The sequence below is a fragment of the Cygnus olor genome, chromosome 5 (assembly GCF_009769625.2).
Source record: "Cygnus olor isolate bCygOlo1 chromosome 5, bCygOlo1.pri.v2, whole genome shotgun sequence".
Taxonomy (NCBI): Eukaryota; Metazoa; Chordata; class Aves; order Anseriformes; family Anatidae; genus Cygnus; species Cygnus olor.
The window spans coordinates 15,006,775-15,028,616 of record NC_049173.1 but is presented as its reverse complement, the minus strand read 5'-3'; the positions used below and the strand labels follow the sequence as shown (position 1 = coordinate 15,028,616).

At 38.8% G+C, this 21,842-nt stretch overlaps 1 long non-coding RNA gene across 1 annotated transcript in view; it reads right to left on the bottom strand.

Annotated features, from left to right (window-relative positions):
- Positions 1-7,014: 7,014 nt before the first annotated feature.
- Positions 7,015-21,842, bottom strand: part of LOC121070933 — a 28,679-nt gene continuing 13,851 nt past the window's right edge. The window contains exons 2-3 of the long non-coding RNA XR_005820302.1: positions 10,411-10,526; positions 7,015-7,739 (exon numbers count right to left, since the gene is read on the bottom strand). This is a non-coding gene — a long non-coding RNA (uncharacterized LOC121070933). The remainder of the gene's footprint in view (positions 7,740-10,410; positions 10,527-21,842) is intronic.

Below are 21,842 nucleotides of genomic sequence, written 5' to 3'. Positions count from 1 at the left end.
GTTATATTTAAGCAAGCGTCTGTCCTTGTTGAATGCAGGAGTCCCAGAGGTTCTGGTGTTTATCTAAAGAAGCTTGTCTAGGATGTTCTCAAGGCCTGACAGACCTCCTAAAATGGCACTCAGTGAACATGCCCACAGAGGCTTTCACTCTTTCAATATTCATAATTTAAAAACACACAGACTTTGGCTTAGAAAAAATATTTGAAAGGAGAGATTGGTAAATAGGGAGAAAGGATGGCTTTTGTATCATCTCAGTAAAAAACAACAGAAAAAAAACACATTAAAATCAGCTGAGCATTTGGTTCAGCTATCAACTTCAGCTATAGTTTTAATGTATATCTACAGATGGAAGACTTTTCATGACTTCAGTTCTTCAGTTGTAATCTATTCCTTTAAGCTTTCTTTTTGCAATAAAATTTACAACATGAAGACTTTTACTTAATATGAAAACAAAATGAGTAAAGCACTTGAAGTCATAAAGCAAATGCAAACTGAACTTTTTTTTTTTAATGATCCAGTTATCTTCAGCTTCTTCACAAGTCACACGGAAGTCTTTGTCTCTCCAATTCTCCATCTTACTTAGATCAGAAAAGCAAGCAAACACTACACTGAACAGAACAAGAAACACTGCTGCATTAAAACAGCTGGAAGCTGATTTTTCAGGGTTGGCAATGAACACAAAATGCAGTTCTCAACTCTTGTCAGCATCCTGAAAGTAGAATCCTGAAACCCAGGTAAAATTTTTGAAAAGTTTGTTTTAAAGGGTTTTAAAACACCTATTATCCCCAAGTTTGTTATAAACCAGAACGTGTACATGCAACTAAAACTGAGAATATTCTCTGTTCTCTGAGTTCCGTGAAAACATAGAAACAGATCCAATAGGACAGAAACTCTTCTGGAATTTTAATTTTTCAGGAATAAAAGTTTTCTATTTAATTTTTTTTTCCCCCTCCTAAAATCAGAATTAAACATTATCCTGAGATTATTGGAGCAGGGAGATGTACAAAATGAGTGAAGGCTACCACAGGATCTCAGTGACCTCTGGATCCCCACCCCTCTACAGTTGTTACCCCACTCCATGTCTCAGGGCAGGTGGAGCATAAGCCATGACAGCTCTTCCTCCCCATGTCACCTTACCCAGCTCTGCTTCACAAGTGTTTGTACCTCACATGTGTTATGAGACTTAAATTATTTGAGAGATGAAGAACAAGCAAAACCCTATTTCTTTTTCCTTCTCTCTCCCCCACACCAACATATACAAACTCTCTTGGCTCTCTCCCTGCACACACCTTTCAGGGCTTTTAACCATAAATATTTTATATTCATAGGGAATTATAAGTAAAAGCTTTTCATGAGGTTGCTAACCATCACTTAAATTCCTTTATAGTTTCATTTTGAAAAACAAATTTGATAAACGTACTGCAGACTACCATTAATTATTTAGAGGTGTGCATTTCCTCAACAAATATCTTGAACAAACTCACAACCAAACAGGTCTGCATATTAAAAGTTACGTTTCCCTGCATAAGTTGCATTTTCTTTATAGTATTATTTAAAGAGCAGTGGTGGCTATAGACTTTCCATTACTCACTGAAGTAACAGAGTTAAAAGCAAACAAACAAAACTTTAATGGAAAATACCCCCAATTTTTTTACAGCTAGCTCCCATAATATAATACTGGCAGAGAAAGGCAAGGAATCAGGGAGGCCCTGTGAGGAGAATCATGCATCATTTTGTTTGAAAATTTAGATTTTAAACACTAATTTTCCTTTGTCTGTGCCCTTGCTGGAAGGCATTCCCTACCTATCCCCCCACTACAGACCCCTTTGAGCTATTTCAATTGTCAAAATAGGAGAGGTGCCTACAGAGGGAATGGTGCATCCTGAGTGGGGTATGGTTGAAGAGAAAAAGGCGAGAAGGGTGGGAGCTGGGAGGGACGGAGTTACAGCAGCAGAAGCATCACAGAATACAGAGGGAGGAAATGAGCACAGAACAAGAGGACACAGGATGTGAACAGTTTAGAACAGAGGTGGAGCCCAGGTGAGAAGATCAAGGCTGACAGGAAAAAGAAAGGAAGTATCCCGTTCATCTTATAAATTATTACACATGGGTTTTTCCCTTTTGGTTTTCACTATGAACACCAAGTAATGCAAGAGCAGACAAAATAGTCTAGTTAGCAGTTCTGATTTTCACTGAGTCTCCCTGCTATTTTCTTCTTCTTCCCTTTCCTCCCTCTGTGGTTCTGTGGTTAAAAGCTGACAAACAATCCTGCCAATGCCAACTTCATCTTTGCATCAGCCTTCTGCTTCATTGGTTTCTTATCCCTCTAAAAGTATCACCTCACCAGCTCTTGAAGAAGTTCCCAAGGTGTCACCTTTCCTTTGCTCAGATGACATTCAGTCAAAACCCCTTGAGTTATTACAGTTCATGCTTATTTGGCAAGAGATTAGAATAAAGATCCTACTGCATTTATAGATAGTTTCTTTGCTGCAGTGACTGATGGCCATTTTGGCCGTTTAACACTTGCAATGTTTTATGGGCTTCAGGCATTGTGAAATACACAGAAAACAGTCAGGATTTGTTTCTCCTTTAGAAAAGAGCATATGCAATGTTATTTTCTGTTTGGTTTTTGGATATTGCTGAGAAGGGAGAAAAAAAAATGATAAAGCAAGTTTCTGGCAGATGGATAGAATAAAATTTCTAAGCTTGGGACTCTTTATTGCTCAATACAACAGTCTGAGCCATGTGGTTATTGAGGTCAATGGACTATTACAAAAACACTGCTTCATGTAACAGTACTACAAACATGAATGCTTTGCTAGGTGAAAAGGACACCAGGGCTTTCAAAGGCCACAAAGAATTGCATCTCCCTTTGCCTGTATTAGCGCCCTGTGCTTCCACACATCAGCTTGTCCAGAGTAGAAACAGAAAAGTGAAACCTATCTTGAGCAATGTCACTACAAGGCCTGAGTGTGACCCAAATTAGTATCAAGGTCCTCTCACCCTCAGCACTCTCTGCTGACTCATATCCTTAGCCTGAAGGACAGCATCCTCCCATACCCGTTCCTCACTGGCAGCTGAGGCCACCACAAGTGTGGTGCTCTTCTATCCCAGAGAGAGGAACACCATGCTAGGGCCAGGTGTCACACTGCAGAGTATAAAACTAGTATAAATAATATCACCGATACGGCCCCTAATACACATTACTGGTCATAGTGGTTGAAAAAGCAGTCCTGTAGGGACAGCAGTGTAGTGTCCAACATTAGTTATAACGTTAGGTTATAAAGCAACCTGTTACTTTCTTTTGACACAGCTTTTCTGTCATGCACTCTCGCAACAGTGAACTAATAATATTTCTCATTTTTATTTTTTTCACCTTGATCCCATTTGTGTTAGGTGTTCAGAGCTCAAAAGACTTCCATAACATCATCACAGACATTAATAACAGCTTTGCTATGCACGTACAGTAAGTATGGGTTAAATTTGTCTTTTACCCTTCTTAGCTAAAATCCGGGAGCAAGGAATGTTAGGATTTCCTTGGCGGAGGCAGCTCTGCAGAGGCTAAACCTCCTTTCTGCTCTTGCTCTTCAGTGTCCAGAGTGGCAGGGGGTCTAAATTCAAAGCTGTTTCTACCTTGCCTTCTTCTCAGAGGGACACTCACTAGGGAAGTAACACACAATTACCCATTTCCAACAAAATCCACTGTGTGTTTCTCAAAATTAGCCAAGCATAAAGACTAAATTAGTGCAGCAAACTTTTAAACTGTCAAGCCAGAAGCCATGTGCAAAACAGATTCCACAAATTGGTCTTTTACACAGGCGATTCAGGCTGGAACATCTATGAGGCTGTGCTGGAGGTGCAGACATATGCATGGAAACTTAAGAGTTTAATCAAGGTCATCATTCCCCTATTAAAACAACAGAAAAAAGCCCCGGCAACAAATTTCTAAATGGTGTCCAGCAGGGTTTTTGAGATGTGCTTCATAAATTATTGATTTCAATCTCTTGAGGAAAAGCAGAGGACAGCTTCATAGCAAAATTCAGAACTTTACTTTCATTTCCTGAATTTATTTCTGCATTAAGAGAGAGAGAATTTTTTTAAAATGTACTGTTTTTAAAGTTTGTTTGCAAATGCAGAACAGATACCAGATAACAAGCAGCTTTGTTCTAGAGCACTCTAAACGCACTTTCAAAGATCACTTCCTATGGTCATCTGTATTAAATAATAACTTCTGTTTAAGCTTTAATTTTCATCAACTTGAAACAGCTTATTACTGGCACATGTCACCACAGTCCTTCCTTACTAAACATAATCTTTTTCCCTCTCATTATCTGATGATGAGTTTCAACTGTCTTTAGTGACGATGAATCATTTTCCAAGCAAGATGAAATGATGCAGACAAACCTCTTACAACAAACCACTAACTCAGTAGAATCATAGTTAATCCTCCATGTGACTTCCCACACAGCCCCTTCTCTTTTGCTAGAACTGGTCAACCAGCTATTATGCAAGTGTATCACTTCAGGGGGATTTTCCAAGGAAATTCTGCCAAAATTTGAGTGAATAAATATTTTAATAAAAATAACAGCAACTATTCTGTCTCACATACACACATACTCTCTCTTCTATTTCCCATTCCCATTTCAAGTCTTGCCCACCTTTCTACAAGTAGTTAACTTATGGCAAAATGCGGCAATGATATATTTTCCAACCCCATTCCAGTATTTTCAAAATTGGAGAAGCACTGCATAGTTAGGAGATTAGGGTGAACATTAGGCATACATTTGATTTCACTAGTCTGTAACCTTACAGCATATATGGGCTCCAGTGACCTCTGGGAAGCCAGAGAGTGGCAATGTACAGCAGCAAGTAAGCAGTCAGGTATGAGATTTGTATGGCAGTATAATTGCCAAAGACCTCTTAATGCAAAGCCACAAATTGAAACAAAGAAAAACAAAGGACTGGAAAAAGTGGGAAAGCAGACAAGAGGATCATCAGTCTTTGCCAGCAGTCTTACAACAGTAAGCTGTTAATGCATGATCAGTTCCATACAATAGAAACATGCAAAAGCAGGGAAACAAGTGTGATACATTCTGTACAGTACACTGAAGCCTAATTGATTGCAATGTGTTCTACTCCTTTACCTCCTGGCTCTACAGTTTGCTTAAATACACAGTTTTTCAACATAATAATAAACTACACTTTGAAGACTGATCAATTCATCCCTTAATAACGGTTCTCCAATACAGTGGAAAACCTTCGCCCAAAGTTATTAACCGTATGGCACACCCATAATTCAGTAGGCTCTGTGCTTCGAAGCCTGTTCCCTGCACAAGGCATATTGTCTGGTTTGTCTTATCATCCAGCACAGAAAGCCTGCCCAGTCTGCAGGACAAGACATATTGCGGAAATAGAGTTCACCAGTTGTTTTAATTTTTTCTCTGGTGCTACAGATGTTAGTGATGCTTGTCCTAGGACTGCAGTCACACTATATTTACTGCCAGGTAAGCTCACTCTACTATGAGGTCAGTCCCATCTCCTTTTTGTCCTTGTATTTGCTGTGGAAAAACTCAAGACCAACACTCAGTAGAAAGGAGACATTTCAAAGCAAGCAGCAGGTTTCTCCATCCCTCCCAGGGACACACAAAGCCCTAGTCTGTGCTGACAAACACAAAAGTGATCTCCAGTGATCGCAGTTTGAGACCTTATTCCTGTTGCTCAGGTGACAGACACAGCACACCCAGCTGAGAAAGAAACTGGTCTGCAGCATGCCTCCTTATTCACCACTGCTCAGATCAAGCCCAGCTCCAGGCACAAAGCAGGCTGTTGCCTAAGGCAGCATAGCGGCGATGCCTCTGACATTTGTTTGCCTCCAGCTGAACTGCAAAAAGGCTGAACGTTGCTTTTAGGAGCATAAAGAGAAGGATACTTCTAGGAGACTTAGCTCCTCCTGTTAAAGTACCAGCTGCCACCCTCTCCAGACCATGGTCTTTGGCATAGTGAAGTTCAGTTCTGCATGCACTGCTGAGCCAGTTCTGGGGTCGTTCCATCTCAGAGATGGATACCAACTTGAGCAGAGTTATATCTGCAAGCATATGATGGCAGGACCTGATCAGGAACACCTGTTACAAAAACCAGTGTTTGCTGTGGAGCAGAAGGTGTTACTAGAACTGTAACAAAATCCCAAAGCTGGGGCATGTATTTCTACTCTACAAAAACAACCCAGTAAGTAGAGAGATAAATCAGCACCAGTAACTGAAAGCATCTGCCTTAGAAGAATGCTAATAACAACACCCAGGGAGGAAAAAGAAGAAGAAAGGAAATTCATCTAGATCTCTTAACTTGGCTCAGTCACCACCTTCTTTCTAGTTCCTCCATAGCTCAGAGAAGCAATGCTCCCCACTCAGTCTAGGAGCACCATCCAGCCTGGCTGTTAGCATCCAGGGACACCAAGTTCACAGAGGAACAGGACTCAGGAGGTTTGCAGAAGCTGCTTTCTTCAAATCTAGCCCTGCGTCATAATTTCTTCATGCATGAGGTAGGGACAATACTTAACCACTGCACAGATAAGTGAGGAGGATAAATTAAATTGTGCTCACAGAGCTTCCTGGAATAGAAAGTAAGAGACTGCATACAAATTAAAATATTATACAGTATTTGTTGTTGTTTCTCCACTGTATCAATCCTTTTTATGCATTTTTCAAAAACACTTAAAGCATTCCAAGAGAATAAAAGAAAGGGGTGTTTGTTGTTTTTTTTTTTTGAGTTTGTTTGTTTATTTTTAAACTGGACTCTATATCTTCCAGAGATAGCTACAGGGTTTTCAGAATGAATAAAGTCAAGGTGAGGTGGAGGGAAGGCCCACGCTGAACTACTTGGAGATAGCTTTGGGGTGAAACATAAGCTGACGTTGCCTGAAGAGCAGCTTTACTCATTAATTTTGAGACTGTGTAATAAAATTGAGACATGAAGGGATTTCCAGTATTTAGAAATACTCCAATTCTTTTGCCAAAATAAGGATAAAAATGACAGAACCAAGAATCCAGCATATGTAATAAGCCTTAACTTTGCCAGGATCTGTTATTTGAAAAGAAAATCATAACAAGATTAGCAAGGCATATGTCAGGCTTTCCTTAAGAAAATTAGTGAAGGTCTTTGTTTACATCATAAGTGGACACAGGAATTCAGATATGAACTGGACCCTTCCCAGAAAGTGAGGGAACACACTGTTCTATTCCTTGCTTCCTCTCATCAGATATGAGACTTATATCATTAGATATGGCTTTCTATGAATCAGAAGTCAGAACACAAACCCCAGGCCTCTTATAATGCATAGTCTGCTGAAGCAAGTTAATGGAATGTCTTACCATATCTGTAATACTGAGTAATATTTTACCCACAATAACTCTAGCAGGCTGCCACCCTTCTTTGATACTATAAAATGTGAATAGTAGTGGATTCCTCTTGGCAAAGGCCATGTGATAACTGACTTTGGAAGCAAGCACATTAATAGTCCTTGCTCTCTTAGATTCATTAAATGAGCTAAAGTCCAGTTCTGCTCTTTGGTTTCACATAGATCTGAACCCCTTCTTCTTCTTGATCTGTGCTTTGAAGGCATCAGCCTTTGTCTATCATCCTGCAGTGGGCTGGCACTGGAGACAAAAACTCCCACGGTCTTGTGGACGTCACTTCTTTTTCTGAAGAATTTGGATTTCTAATTTTGGATTATCTGATGCAGGCTACTGCAAACATTAAAAAAATGGGGCGGGGGGGACGTTAAGAAAAAATAGAAACCAAGGTGTCAGAGAAAGCTTATTTCTTCATAGCAACTTAACCAATACATAGCCTCTAGGAAAAAAAAAAATGTATCTCTTCGTCATATTTTAATATCTGCATACAGTAAAGTGGACAGAGATCCAATGATCATGTCAGGCAACCACAGACTTGCACAGCAGAGAAAAGGAGATGCATGCACTGGTTTGGAAATGACTGTGGTGCTGACTTATGTGCACAAATAACCCTCTGGACTCTGACGTAACAGCTTGTGTAAAACTCAGGAGCAAAGTGTGTGACTCTCTAGATGCTTTCTGGGAGATGAGGCTTATTTTTACTACTGATATTAATTTTCCAAGTTGCATTAAGTGGCACTCAGAAAAAGATCACAGACACTTTCAACTTGCTGAAGTATAGTCATCTGCTATTTCCTTATGCATCTTCTTCTAACAGTATTAAAATGGTTGAGAAATTAGTACATTAATTTATCACTTGTTCTGAAATCTCATCTGTTTTTCAGGACATTTATTTATCTTGCTTACTAAGGAGCAAGTGTTTTTATGTCCCATGGTTGCCCAAACGTAAGCAAGAAGTTTCTAGGAATTTACAGAACTGAGGTAGAGCTGGCTGTTAATCCACTCTAAAATAAGATGAAGTAGCAACTAAGGGGCCACTAAAAATTAGCATAGTCTAGAATTTTTTACCCCAAATGGAACACACCCTCATACATCCTAAAACAGTGCATGAACAAAGGAATCATTACCCAGCTTTCTGGCCTGTGCTGGCTGCAGAGTTTGGGGGGGAACCTTTTACTTTAAGTTTTCTCAAAAAGCAGATAAATTGGCTGAGAGTAACAACCCAGGTGCCCACCCAGGAGACAGGCTAAACCTAACTGGGTGCTTGTCCCAAAACACGGTGATTTGATAAAAATGTTTTCTTCTCACTACACCATGGTCTTCAAGAGGGAGGACAACCCCTTAAGAAAATGTTTTCTGTAGGTAAGTTTACAGCACAAAACTATTTGCCAAAGAGATTTGTTTGCAAGATCCAGGTTTTTATGAAGTTATGTCACTAGTTTCTTTATTTGCTGTTCTGTGTATGAAGTACAAGGGGATGTGGGGTGAAAGAAAAAGACTTAAAACCCTAAAAAAACCACCACCCTAACTGCATGCTAGAAATGGCCAGTTGTCCCCATAACAGAAGGTCAGAGCTGATGTGCCTTCTACGAGCCCAATAACTTCTGCATTATACTTTAGGAATCCATTCACCTTTACTCCTGTAATACTTCTCAAATCCAATGCTCTCTTCTAATATATTAGTACTTCCATTAGAGTGTTTTTCATAAAAAAGGATAAGTAATTAACTGTTAAAAAAAAACAAGGAGATCCATTAATGTTCATGTTTTCTGTTCTTAGAGCATTTTCAAACCAGTTTGCCTTTTTGCTGTATTTCCCCTTTGGCCAAAGCCCATATGCAGAAAAACACTGGGACAATGCATTCTCTTTCATTCCAGCAAAGTGAAAAGCTTGTGTGTTTCCTTTATTTATGTAGCAAATGGATTTTCATTTTGCTTTCAGCAAACAAGTTGCTTCAGTAATAGAAATACACATTTGTTTAGATTTTGAATACACTTGAAAAGGGTTTGTTATATACATTTTTTTTTTTTTTACAGGAAAAGTAATGGAAATAAAATACATTTGCCCTATCAATCTGTAGCAGGTTTCATGTTCAGAGCTTATGGCAGCCAGTCTGAGATCCATTCCAAATGACCCCAATGAGCACTGAATCTTCATTTTTTTCAAAAAATTGTGCTCAAGGTATGATCTTCATACCTGATAAAAGTGATTCCTGCAAGTGTACAACAGGTGCAAAATGACAGACTGAGTTGGGAGTCAGCTTCCCAAGCCTCAAAACCCCATCTGTGGATACTTATACATGGAGAGAATGAATCAAGCCCTCCCACCTACTCTCTAGTGCAGGACCTGTCCGTGTGAGCCACCAGCCTCCAGAAGGACAAGTGACCAGCATACTAGATTTCCCAACCTGAGCTAAGGAACAAGTCTGTTCAGTCTCAAATGGCTGAGCTTTTAAGAGCTTGGGAGTCGCAGGGGAACTCTGATGCAAGTACTGCTCTTCCTGTATCTTTCTCTGATCAAAATATTCCTTAACCTACATCCCTTTCTTGCAAGCCCCCTGCCTTCTGTGGATGCAAGTTTTACAAGTATTACTTCCCCTTAAATATAACATAATGAAAGGTGTTGGCTACTATCTACCAAAAGTGGTAGCAGTTTTCATGTCATGACCATTACCCTCCATAGAAGAAAGATGTTAAGTAGTGCTGGCAAAGGATACAAGATCCACTCCTTTCCTCCATGTGCCAGTTGGCCCTGTCACATTGTGGAACGACCACAAGAGCAGTTTCACAGTATGGATATTGAGTATAGCTTCCCTTGCTTATTTTAAGCCTCTTGTGTTTGTGACCTTTGGGTAAAACAACGTGTTTCTTAGTAAATCCTAATTAAATCTGTAGCTCAGAAACAGTGAAAATTTGGATGAATTTCAAGCATGTAGAGGCATGATGAGATATTTATTCAATGAGCATCAAATGCATCTGTGCATGGGACTTTCCTTGTTTACCTGTATTTCAGTTCATTCTGCAAATAGCTGCATATTCAACAGCTGTCTTCATCCTCCGTGCCATGGCACTGAGCATAGACACAACTCCATAAAAGTTAGCAAAGTCATAACACCTCCTGTTTGAAAACAATGGAGGAAGATAATTACACCCCACCACCACCTCAATGCAATTGAGAAAAATCAGCAAGAACCTCAGCTATCCTAACACACTGACACCCACTCCAGAACCACTTCTTCTAGTGACCCACAACGGCTGTACCACTACAGTTCAAGGCCTGGAAGGCCTTGAAATTGTTGTTACAAGTCCATCAGGATGTTAGATACCAGGATCAGAAAGCCTACCTGAATTTCCAACCACTGCTCTCGGTTTGAAGCAGACACTAAATTCTGACATTTCACCAGTGTGATGAAACTCTTCTTTTGTATCCCACTATACCAGTGAAGCAAATACAGCAAAACTACTCACCATGGAAATGAACTACAGATCTCTACATCACCATACAATTCCAAAGGCAGACATTAATTTATTTTACTGCTGTAATTCTACTTTTTAACATTCTTGATCTATTATTTAAAACAACCTTCCACACTACCCTTAGTCAGACATCAGAACATTATCCCCTTAAAATTTTTTCTTTAGTCTATAGGGATCTATTCACCTGCTTTCCTCCCCGCAGTTGTTCTCAACTTAATGGTTGTGCCTTTATTCTGTTTACACGTTCAACTTTCATCTTCCGCTTTCCCTTGATAAAACAAAAAAAAGTCTAAGCCATGAAGCAAAATTTTTGTAACTAACTTCCAATACTAAGTGTTATGTTCAAACAAGTGCCAAGGAGAACTGAACAGTTAGCTGGTCTAATTAAACTCATTTTGGTCCAATTAACTGCAGTTATGTTTCACAGTTGCTCTGCGCTCTTTGTTAAGCTCCTTTTTCAGGCCTATATCTCTGCTCAGTGAGACAAGAATTTCACCCCACTGATTTCCATTAGGAACAGCTCTCTTTTACCCTCTAGGCTTAATAGTATTCATTGACCTTTCAAATGTGACCAGATCAACTAGAATCCTCTTTCTTGCTTATCCCTGTGCAATACTAACCTCACATCTTGTCAGATTTGCCAACTGCAGCATTTTCAGCTGAACCACTTGTAATGTAGTAGGACATTTGAAGCTTCCCTTATTTAACAACTAATTATCACAGAAGGAAGAAAGTGGGCAAAAAGAAGCAGAAATTTACCCTCACATTTCAGCTGGTTCTCCCTGGGCACAGAAACTGCACAATGACTTCCCTCTCCAGAAGGAATTGAGAACAAGAACCAGCCTAGTACAATGAACATTTGCAGCCATTTTAATTATAATAATCTTGTATCATTTGCATTAGTAACTGCTAAGGGTCCAGCTCTGTTAAAGACTGTGATTTAGGCAGCTGATATTAATCATTAGGTATAGTATCTTAATGCAACAACGGTATTATGTATTAATGCGTATTTAATAACCATAGCAACGAGATCTTAAATTGGTAGACAACTTGATCTTCATTTTTAATCTTGATAAAATTCATAAACTCATACACAGTCACTGTCCTCAGCTGACACAAAACCAGATCTCCACGTTTACCATCACTAGAGACTCTGTCAACTTAAATGGAAATAACTCAATCCCCTTTCCCACTGGAAACCCATCTGAGAATAATTCCTCTTGCAGCCCGTAACAGGACTCTGGATCAGCTGAGGATGGTCAACATGAGTCCCATGGGCTAGATCTGGCACAAGAGGCAGCTAGCATTCAGGAACGTGAAACAGAAGGCTTCCTGCTTTAGTCAAAAACAACAGGAAATTAGCCATATGAAGTCTCACGACTGTATTGTGGAGTTCTCTTGATTAGCAAATCCTGCTAATCATCCCATAACATGGAGAATTCAGCCAGCTCTTTAAGTTATACAAATAGGAGCAGCAATTGTTGCGACAAGATCTTAAATTGATAGAGAATTTGATCTTCAATTTTAATCTTGATAAAATTCATAAACTCATACACAAAGTCACTGTCCTCAGCTGACACAAAACCAGATTTCCACTTTTGCCATAACTAGAGACTCTGTCAACTTAAATGGAAATAATTCAATCTCCTTTCCCACTGGAAAACCACCTGAAAATAATTCCTCTTGCAGCCCGTAACAGGACTCTAGATCAGCTGAGGATGGTCAGCATGAATCCCATGGGCTAGATCTGGCACAAGAGGCAGCTGGCACAAGAGGAGTCCAAAGAACTTGCTATCAAGTCTCAAACATTTAACAGATACACCATCATAACAACTGGGGTGGGGGGGCGCTTCCGATTAGTTTCTTGCTGTGGGTGGGCACGTCAAGTTAATGAACATTGTGTTCACTGTTTACAGACATAACATTCTCTAAGACTTCAAGATTTATGGAGGCATCCCAAAGATGCATGGCAGAAAGAAGATTCAACACAAACTCTTCCTTGCATTCCTATTTGTGGTGTTCTTCATTTCTTAATTTCTCACTTAACTTTTCCTTTGTCAAATTAGAAAGATGTTAACATTGACTCCCTAAATAGGCTCCTTTCACCTCCTACAGGGAATAACAGATGTATAAGAATCAGAAGGAAACAAGATTATAGATAGCAAGATAAAGCAGCTCATATGGATTTGTAGATGTATTACCTTAGCCAGCTCAGATTTATTTTCTTCCCATCAGGTTTTCAAAGGAAAAACAATGCATCTAAATTGGTATCCTGGTGTCACCATAAAGAGCTCAGAGCCAAGAAAAACATTTGAGGTATAAAGGACATTTACACTGTTGTCTAGTTTTGACAAACACAGATATCAGCCTTTTTTTTTTTCTTGATCTGAGCAGAGGATTGGAAGCCAAATTATTACACTTTGGTTTTCCCAGTGACTTCTCTTGTGATCTCACGCTAATTTGGAGCTAATTTTTTACAGCTAATCTATGAACACCAGAATAGCCACACTACACCCACTGATGCTGAGGGTGCAGCTGGAGTTTCACCATTTGTCCCCTCCTGCCAGAGGTCAGAGAAAGCACTTATGCCTGTGTGAAAGAATTAAATTCAGCTCATCCATTTCTTCTAACTCTACCTGGCGAAAGATTTCTTGTTGCAGCACCAGAATATTTTCTAAAGCCAAGATCCCAATTTTCCAATACACAAATCAGAGATTTTGGGGAAAAAAAAAAAAAAGAAAAAATAGTTATATGTTCAGAATTGAAATGGAAGCAAAATGTGCCAACTTCAAACTCTAATTTCAGAAGGTAACTGAGGCATTCAACTTCTATGTCTCCATGTCTCCTGGCTCCTGTCCAGCCTAGGCTAGCTTAGACTTTTAAAGCAAAATCTCATAGTCCCTGAAGAGAATTGGGTCTCTCCTTTTGGACTCTACAAATGGAGAATTTCACCCGCTCTTTTGCTGAGGTACAGTGGGCTAGTCCCGTGGGCATGTTCCTTGCTTGAAACAAAGCCCAAACATTTCTGCAAAACCTGAAGCTATGGCATTAATGGTAGAAAGGAGGAAGAGGAGATTGCCCTCCCTACTTTTGCTGGCAAACTGCACCTATGAGATTTGCATTGAAACTTCGGATACTCTGATTCCAGCTCACAGTGTCTAGCCTGAAGCCTGTACAGTCAATGAAATGAGAAATACCGGGCTACAATGTTAAATAACTTTAGGCTGATGAAAGTTGTTTTGACCTCTCAGAAAGAAGTTTGCTCACTCACTAGGTTTATTTCTTTCAGATGTACCTAAGCAATATTAAGATGGCATTAGAGATCTGGGCTATATGCTGTCTCTCAGCCACGTCATCACTTCAATTGCACTACTTATGAAGCAGCACACAGATTCAAGAAATCCCAGCTTGGCTTTTACTCAATTTTAACTTCTTGTTGTTGGTTTAACACCCCCCACACACACACTTTTTTTTTTTTTTTTTTTTTTTTAAATTTGCTCAACTATAAACATCTTAGGCTCCAGGCAGCTTCAAGAACTGTCAGCAAACTAATGAAGAAAAGAAGCCTAAATAAGGAAACATGTGTGCTTCACCAATACAACCACAAAAAAAAAATCCAGCTGGGGGAGAAGGGGAAAAATCAACCTTACTATAAATTGAGCAGGGTTCCACTTTCCCCCTCCCTAAGGGCTTTAAGTGAGTCACCTTCTGACCAACTTACCATGAAGTAGGTTGACATTTTATATCACATTGAGTTATCTTTTTCCCTTTAAATCTTTTTATTTGTTGGTTTACATGAATGTGAGGCTAACTTTGTAGTTCCTTTGCATGTTTAGCTCCTCATTCTGCATTGATTTCATGATCTTCAAAACAACTCTGGTTCTTACTCACTTTACCAAGAATTATTTGGAAAAGCTGCTACACTAAAGCCGTAAAAATTGACGAATCAATTTATTCAGCTTAGAACTTATCAGCATGATCTGTTTAGGGAAGCATGTTTTAATGGTTGCTAGCGAGGAGAAAGACGACATCCAAAATGGAGGCAGAGTATTACTCAAGACCATCATAAAGCAGTCACGGTGATGATGATGATGACCTGTCCTGCTCCCTGCAGTGGAGAGGCCCACTTTCACTACAGGGTGGAAGGCCATGTGTCTGCGATGAGATAACCTCACACAAAAATGGTAGTTCCAAATCCAAGTGCCACACACCTGGGTTCAAATATAGATTATATCTATATAATCTATATTTATTATATCTAAGAGGTGAAGGAGTTAGAAGCTTGTTTTCCCTAATGAAATTTAATGTTTGAACACATTTGTCTCTCATGTCCAGGAGCTGAGGCTTTCAGGAAGACACTACTAATCATGAAACTAAGGAAAAAGTCAGCAACACTATGATTATAAGAGTTCTTTTTTTCTCCCTCTGTACTAACTTAATTCTGTATACTGTTCTACATCCTTCTGCTTTTGACATTCGAAGGAGAACAGAAAGCTAGATCACCTCACATTAAAATGTTTCATTAGTTGCCATTCTTTATGTTAGAATCTTCACTAAATCTTTTATGAAAGTGGAAGAAGAAAGATATGCCTGAGGTTCTTTGGGCTGGAGACACCAAGCATACCAGGTGCTATAGCACCTATCTGGTCCTCAGGAGCTAGAAATTGCCACAGATATGTTACAAGGTTAACTGTGAGGTGACTGAAATTCATTTGGCCTCTATCCCCCAAATTTGCTAGTAGGCAGACAGCACTACCAGCCGCTGAGCAGAACAGAGCACATCTTGTTTCCAAAGCGATGACTAAATCTTATCAAGACAATCTTGATCACTGGGATTATCAATAGGGACCCAAGACTGAATAAAACAGAACTTAGCTTATAGGCCCTAGAAAAAGGTCTCCTTTATAAATCAACAATAAGGAGTTGATAAATTTTTATCTTAAGTTAGGCAGTTTCCTCAAGTCACATTTGAGGAATAGAATTAATACCTAGTGTCACTAAAAAAATGTTGTTTTAGTCCCTTTATGATTTGTGGGAATTTAAGGCAGGTTTATTTTCCTTTCCATTGGCTAAATCAAACTCACAGAGGGCAACCACATCTGCTGCAAGAAGAGATAATAAAATACAGGTATACATTTACACAAAGCAAATATTTTTCCGTGGTCCACTATTACTTTTTAATACAGTTCCCTCTCAGCTGTTTTCTCCTCCCTTTCCTCAAAAGTTAAACCGGACAAAAGGAGGGACCTCAGCGCTTGGCTCATATTTGCCAGACACACAATTTCACCTGCCCTAGAGAGTATAGAAAAGATTACGTACCTGGGTGAGTGGGTGTGTTTGAGTGGGAGAAGAACTCAAACAAATACTGCAAGGAGAGCCCTACCGGGAAAGGAGAGGGGGGGAAAAAAAAGGAAAAAAGTATTTGTACTAGTTTAATAGGCGGTTGTACTGAGAATTCCAATCTTTTCTGTTGAACCACACGAGAGGGAATTAACAATTACCTGCCATTCAAAGTACGAAGACTGTAAACAGAGAAAACTGATGCAACTAAAACTGTTACAACAGAACACTTGTGAATTTAAATGCAGTTCTCACCTCTCCCCTTCTTCGTTTATAAAGCAGTTTCCTCAAGACCTTGCCTCAGGAAAAGACATCTTCCAGTTAGAGGCCAAAGCCATAAAAGCAAGTTCACAGCCCCAGACATCACCTCGAGCTGGTACTGTCATTGATTTAACTGGTTGAGCACATTCACAGCCGTCCCAAAAAGACGATCATACCTAACTACTGCTACTTTGATTCGATGAAACAGAAGGTAGCTATTTCTGCATCACTTTAGCTTTAAAACTTCACATTTTTTATTCAAGTTAGATCATTTCTACTGTAACCTATATGGCTAATAGGTAGGTAACTGACATGCCAAATACCCACATTCAAATCTAAGCCATGGTACAGACTTATTTCACAGTCTTGGGCAAATTTCCTAATGGGAGATTTGTTTTCTTTACTTGTAAAAATGAGAACAGTAAGATTTTCCACCAACCTTTGATACTTTCTCTAATGTGGATCGTACATCTTTCTGGCTAGGTATAACAAAAAATGTACATATTTATTATAAAGCCCTTTAAAGTTTATTGTTCCTAAATGCTACCAGTGTGAAATAGAGATATTATTACAGGACTAATTTATGAGGAATGAACATTAGTGTAACTGAAATAACGTCTTTTTTTTTATATATTTTTTTTAATTGGAACCACTGTTCTGTGTGTTATATATCGGAGACATACTAGTGCCTGCCTGTGGGCTAGTACATATTATTACACATTTTCAATATGCCTCTGAAGACAGAAATTTAGAACGTCAATATTTTTAATGTTATCCAGGTGCATGATCAAGTGTGTGTGTATATATATATATATACACACACATCCATCTGTGACCTAATGTGGAGCATGCAAAAATCGCTTCAGTCACGAAGAAGCTAATTACGTCTCCTTATAAAATCTACCTTGTGTTTAATCCTGCAATACACAAGCAATAAATTCTTAGATAAATGTTTTGATACAACTGAATGTCTCAGAGTTTTAGCTTAAGAAAAAACAGCTGTGAGACAGAATTTATGTCTTTTGCTTGCTACAGTTTGTAATTACTCCCATGGAGGTCAGATAGAAAATGCCAAATGATGAAAACCAAGTCCCCCACATTTGAAGAGAGATGTCAAGGCAGAATGCAAGCAGCCTTTCTGCTGTTATGCTGATGGGTAACAATTAACATGAGCACTACTGCAGATTTAATTTAGGGTTAGATATCAATGAGAACACATCACTGAATTGTGTTCCAACTTGTGTTACACACATGCTATTGTTGGACATATCTTATTCTACAGGGAAATGATCACCCTTTGGCTTCTCTTAATCCTTCAAATTTTCTTCAGCACAACATCTCCTTACCACCTCAGTTTTTGTATACATGAGAATCTGCCAGGTACACCAAGCTCCTTAGCTGAAGCAGTATATGCTGCAAATTTCAAATGAGGTCTAGGAGTTAAAAACCACAGAAGAAAGAGAAAAAAATATTCTTAAAAAAAAAAAAAAAAGAGAAAGGAGAAAAAATATTCTTCAAAACAAAAGGAGATATAATAATTTAATAGATTTCTGATAACCATGCTTTATTCTTTGTTACAGCAAGCTGTCTTTTGCGATGCAAGAGCATCAGTGAAAGGCCTGTTTCCTAGTGTCTTTGTTCAGACAGATGGGCATAAAAATTTAGCAGAACCCTCTCAACAGACATCATTGATTTATTAATATCCAGTTTCTCAACCAGTGGGAAGAAAGAGTGGTACTTCTGCAAAGAACATACAACAGAAACTGGGCTAAAATTGTCAAAATGTCCATCCATCACATGGAAGCTGCTTACTTCATTCAACACATGCAGGATGGTCCTATTTGTATTAATGTTATGATAACTGGTACATCTAGCATTTGAGATCCCACCAACAGCAGAATTCGGTAAGAAGTCATCACACATTTTCTTTTTAGTGGGTTCATTTCTGTGTGACAGATTACTGCTGTCTGCCTCTATCTTCTTTAAAATTGGAAGAGTTAGATGAACATCTGACCACAGTGAATTCAGCACATTACTAACCCAAGAACTATCAGAATTTTTCTCTTTCCAGCTACTGATGTAAAGGATTTATAAAGAGAGAGAACTACAGAAAATTGCGCTATATTATATGAAATGCATCCTTAAATAACACCTGCAGAAATACTGTGTGAGACTAACACATTAACATTCCTTGCAGAATTTCAAGCAGAGTCACTATGTATGAATAGTACCATCTGACCTATCCCACATCCCTACAGTTTATCCTCAGTCACATGGATTTGTCTTTCTGCAAGGAAGATTGAAACAAACAAACAAAAAAAGCTTTAATAGAAAAACTCCTCTTAATGACATATTTAATTCCTTGTTAATTGATTATACTTACTTATTTTCTGCAAGTTAATTTTCATACCCCTAAGCAGATCTTTGTCCTCATTTCTTGGACACAGATCACAGTAGCTCAGCCACGAGCATCTTCCAGCTTTGATATTATAATTCATTCAGCTCTAAGACCCTCCCCTCACACATACTTTTCTGTTACAACTGTCTAAAATTTGGTTTTAATAAATTACTCTTTTCCATTTAGTTGCACAGTGATTATTAATCAAAGCCAGAGATGTAACAGGAAAATAAAGTGGCCACAGAGCTGTATGTGGATGATCCAATGAGCACTACCTAACTGCACTATTGGAGTAATGGGCAGTACAAGGAATCACCAGAAAAGTCATACTAAATGCCACATTTTCCCCCAAATCTGAGATTAACAATTATCTATACTTTTTCCAGTAGTTAAGGATGAATCTTAAATAAAAGTTAAGTTTCAGTGGACCTAAGTGTTAATCTAGGGCACCATGTAAATTTATTTACTTTCCTCTAAATGAGGACCAAAAGCCCTCAAAGTTAGGGTTCTGAAATAAAGGATGAAAAGACATTCTGAAATTCTCATCTGACCTGATCTAAATTTAAAATGGTAGGAATAACAAAGATTATCTTAACATTTTGTTATCTTAAATTCAAAGGATCCATGGTCACCTAAACTTAAACAGAACATTCTGTCATTTTACCACTGAGTTATATTGTAAATATTAAATTAAATTTGAAGTTAAAAATGAGAATCACAGTGAAATAGTCTACTCATTTTTTTCCACAGTAATCTTGATTCAGTCAAAGAAATTCAGAGCTGTTGCAAGAGCTAGCTTTTCAAAAGCCACTTCAAATGTGGCTGCCCTGAAGCTTCTCTGATAGTAGTGCTTTGTCAGGTCAGACCCATGGTTAGCTTTTCACTCAAATGTTTTGTAATACTGACTCACATCCTCAAACTTTTCCTTAAGTAGGATATGTGCACAAATGCTTTGTATACTTTGGGCTCTGGTCAACAGGGAAGTCAACAATTTGGGAAAACTAAGGTTACCACATCAGCTTTCTGACCCTTCTGCACAGACATACAAGCTGCTGAGTCATCTCTGGAACCACTCAACCTTTTCAGACCCTCATGTTTCCAGACAAAAACAACAACATCTTGGTTTTGCTCAACCTCCAGAGCTGTGAGCTGCAGCAGTTACAGCTGTGATCAACAAGCAGCCTGGATATCCCTTCAGGATGGGCAGGACAGACCTGATTCACAACACTATCTTCCCTAACTCAAACTAATCCACCTATTTTCAGAGACCAAGAATTAGTAATAATAGATTTTTCTTTTACTTAACCTCATCTCTTGGTAGAGAAGAGGTATTTTTGGATTCATTTTTTATTTTGTCCTCTTTCCTCATTATTTAGTTTTGATACAGAAACCAAAAAGTACCTAGTTCTCTATATACAGGGCTAAAATATATTCCCAGCAGGAGCAAACCTCAAGAATGGGGGAGAAACACAACAACACAACCAGACACACAGTGAATAAGTGATAGCTTTCTAATATAAATTTGCCTTCACTTTGAAGCTTGCAAACACTCTGAGGAAAGTTTGAACGACTGCCTCTGCCAAGGGCAACAGGAATCTCTAACTGCAATTCACTGTCTGCATGATAGAAAAGTGGTTGTGGCTTTTCACTTTTGCAAAAGCTGGTTAGAAAATCTTTCCCTCGCATTCAGGACTTGGACATGAACTTTTGGTGACCAGTTAGTGCTTTATAGAGAATGGATACCAGTTGCTGTTGCCTTAACCCTCATGTTCCCATTACACCAGAACAGCAGTAGCAGATTAAAGTTTGAAGGAGCTGAAAACCTGTACACACATACACAAGCCACTCTAATGTTCACTTGGAATTTCAAGAGAAGGTTGTGTCATTGGTATAGACATTAGTAATATAAATGAAACAGAAGAAATCCCTTTCAGTCCTTCTCACTCATAAAAACATCAAGTCATCTTCACCCACCTCTGACATTCTTCTCAAGATCATTACAAGGAAGCCAACAGATGTCACTACTCTCGGAGAAAGCCACAAGCCAAATACTACACAGCTAGTAGTCCTGACCTAGCAAAGCCACAACTTAATGAAGACATGCAGGCAAGCCAGCAGTGCAAGTGCAGCAGGGACTGGAAGCTGCATCATCTCTGTTGGGTTATCAAATACAGACTGAGATCAGGTCTCTTTAGCTTTGCTCTAGACTTGCCAGCAGACCAAAGGAAGTCTTGAAATTGAGAGCAGAAGTCTTAATTTCCCTTTGAATTCTTTAAAAGCTGGAGTCTGATCTGATTCTTAAAGGTATTTGGGATCACATTCCAGATTTTGTACAAGTCCAAATTAAAGAGCACAGGAATAGAATCAGAATAATGGTTACAACAACACAGTGCTAGGACAAAAAGAATCATAGTGTGCGCATATTTTTAAGTTGTTTCCCAGTGTTTCCCAACCCCATATCTAATCCACACAGAAAACTGCTGAGATTCTTCTGCCTACATATACACACACAAATCTGCATACATGAACACATGCTTTTTAATAAATATATTAACCCTTCTATACCACAAATTAAATATTCCAATGACAATTCATAACACAATAGCAACACAGATATTTAGGCTATCAAAGTTTTAGATTAGTACTTGCTGTCTTAAAAAAAAAAAAAAGACTTCTTGCAGTTTGACAGTAAATACTTTTATGACGTGAATAAATACAGTCAGGGTTTGCTCCAATGCAACATTTACAGGTTATCATTGTCTTGTCATTTGGTACTGTTGGCTCAGCCATCAGAAGTGTTAAAGCAAACTCAGGAACTTCCTGTTAGCTGTTTGAAACAGGACAGACAGTAGCAGTACATTCTGCACTGGTTGCCAGTAAGGCAGCTGATCCATTTCAAGCTCTTCTAGCCACTTGTACAGCTTTTACAGTCCTGATCAACATGTAATCATCTGTCTC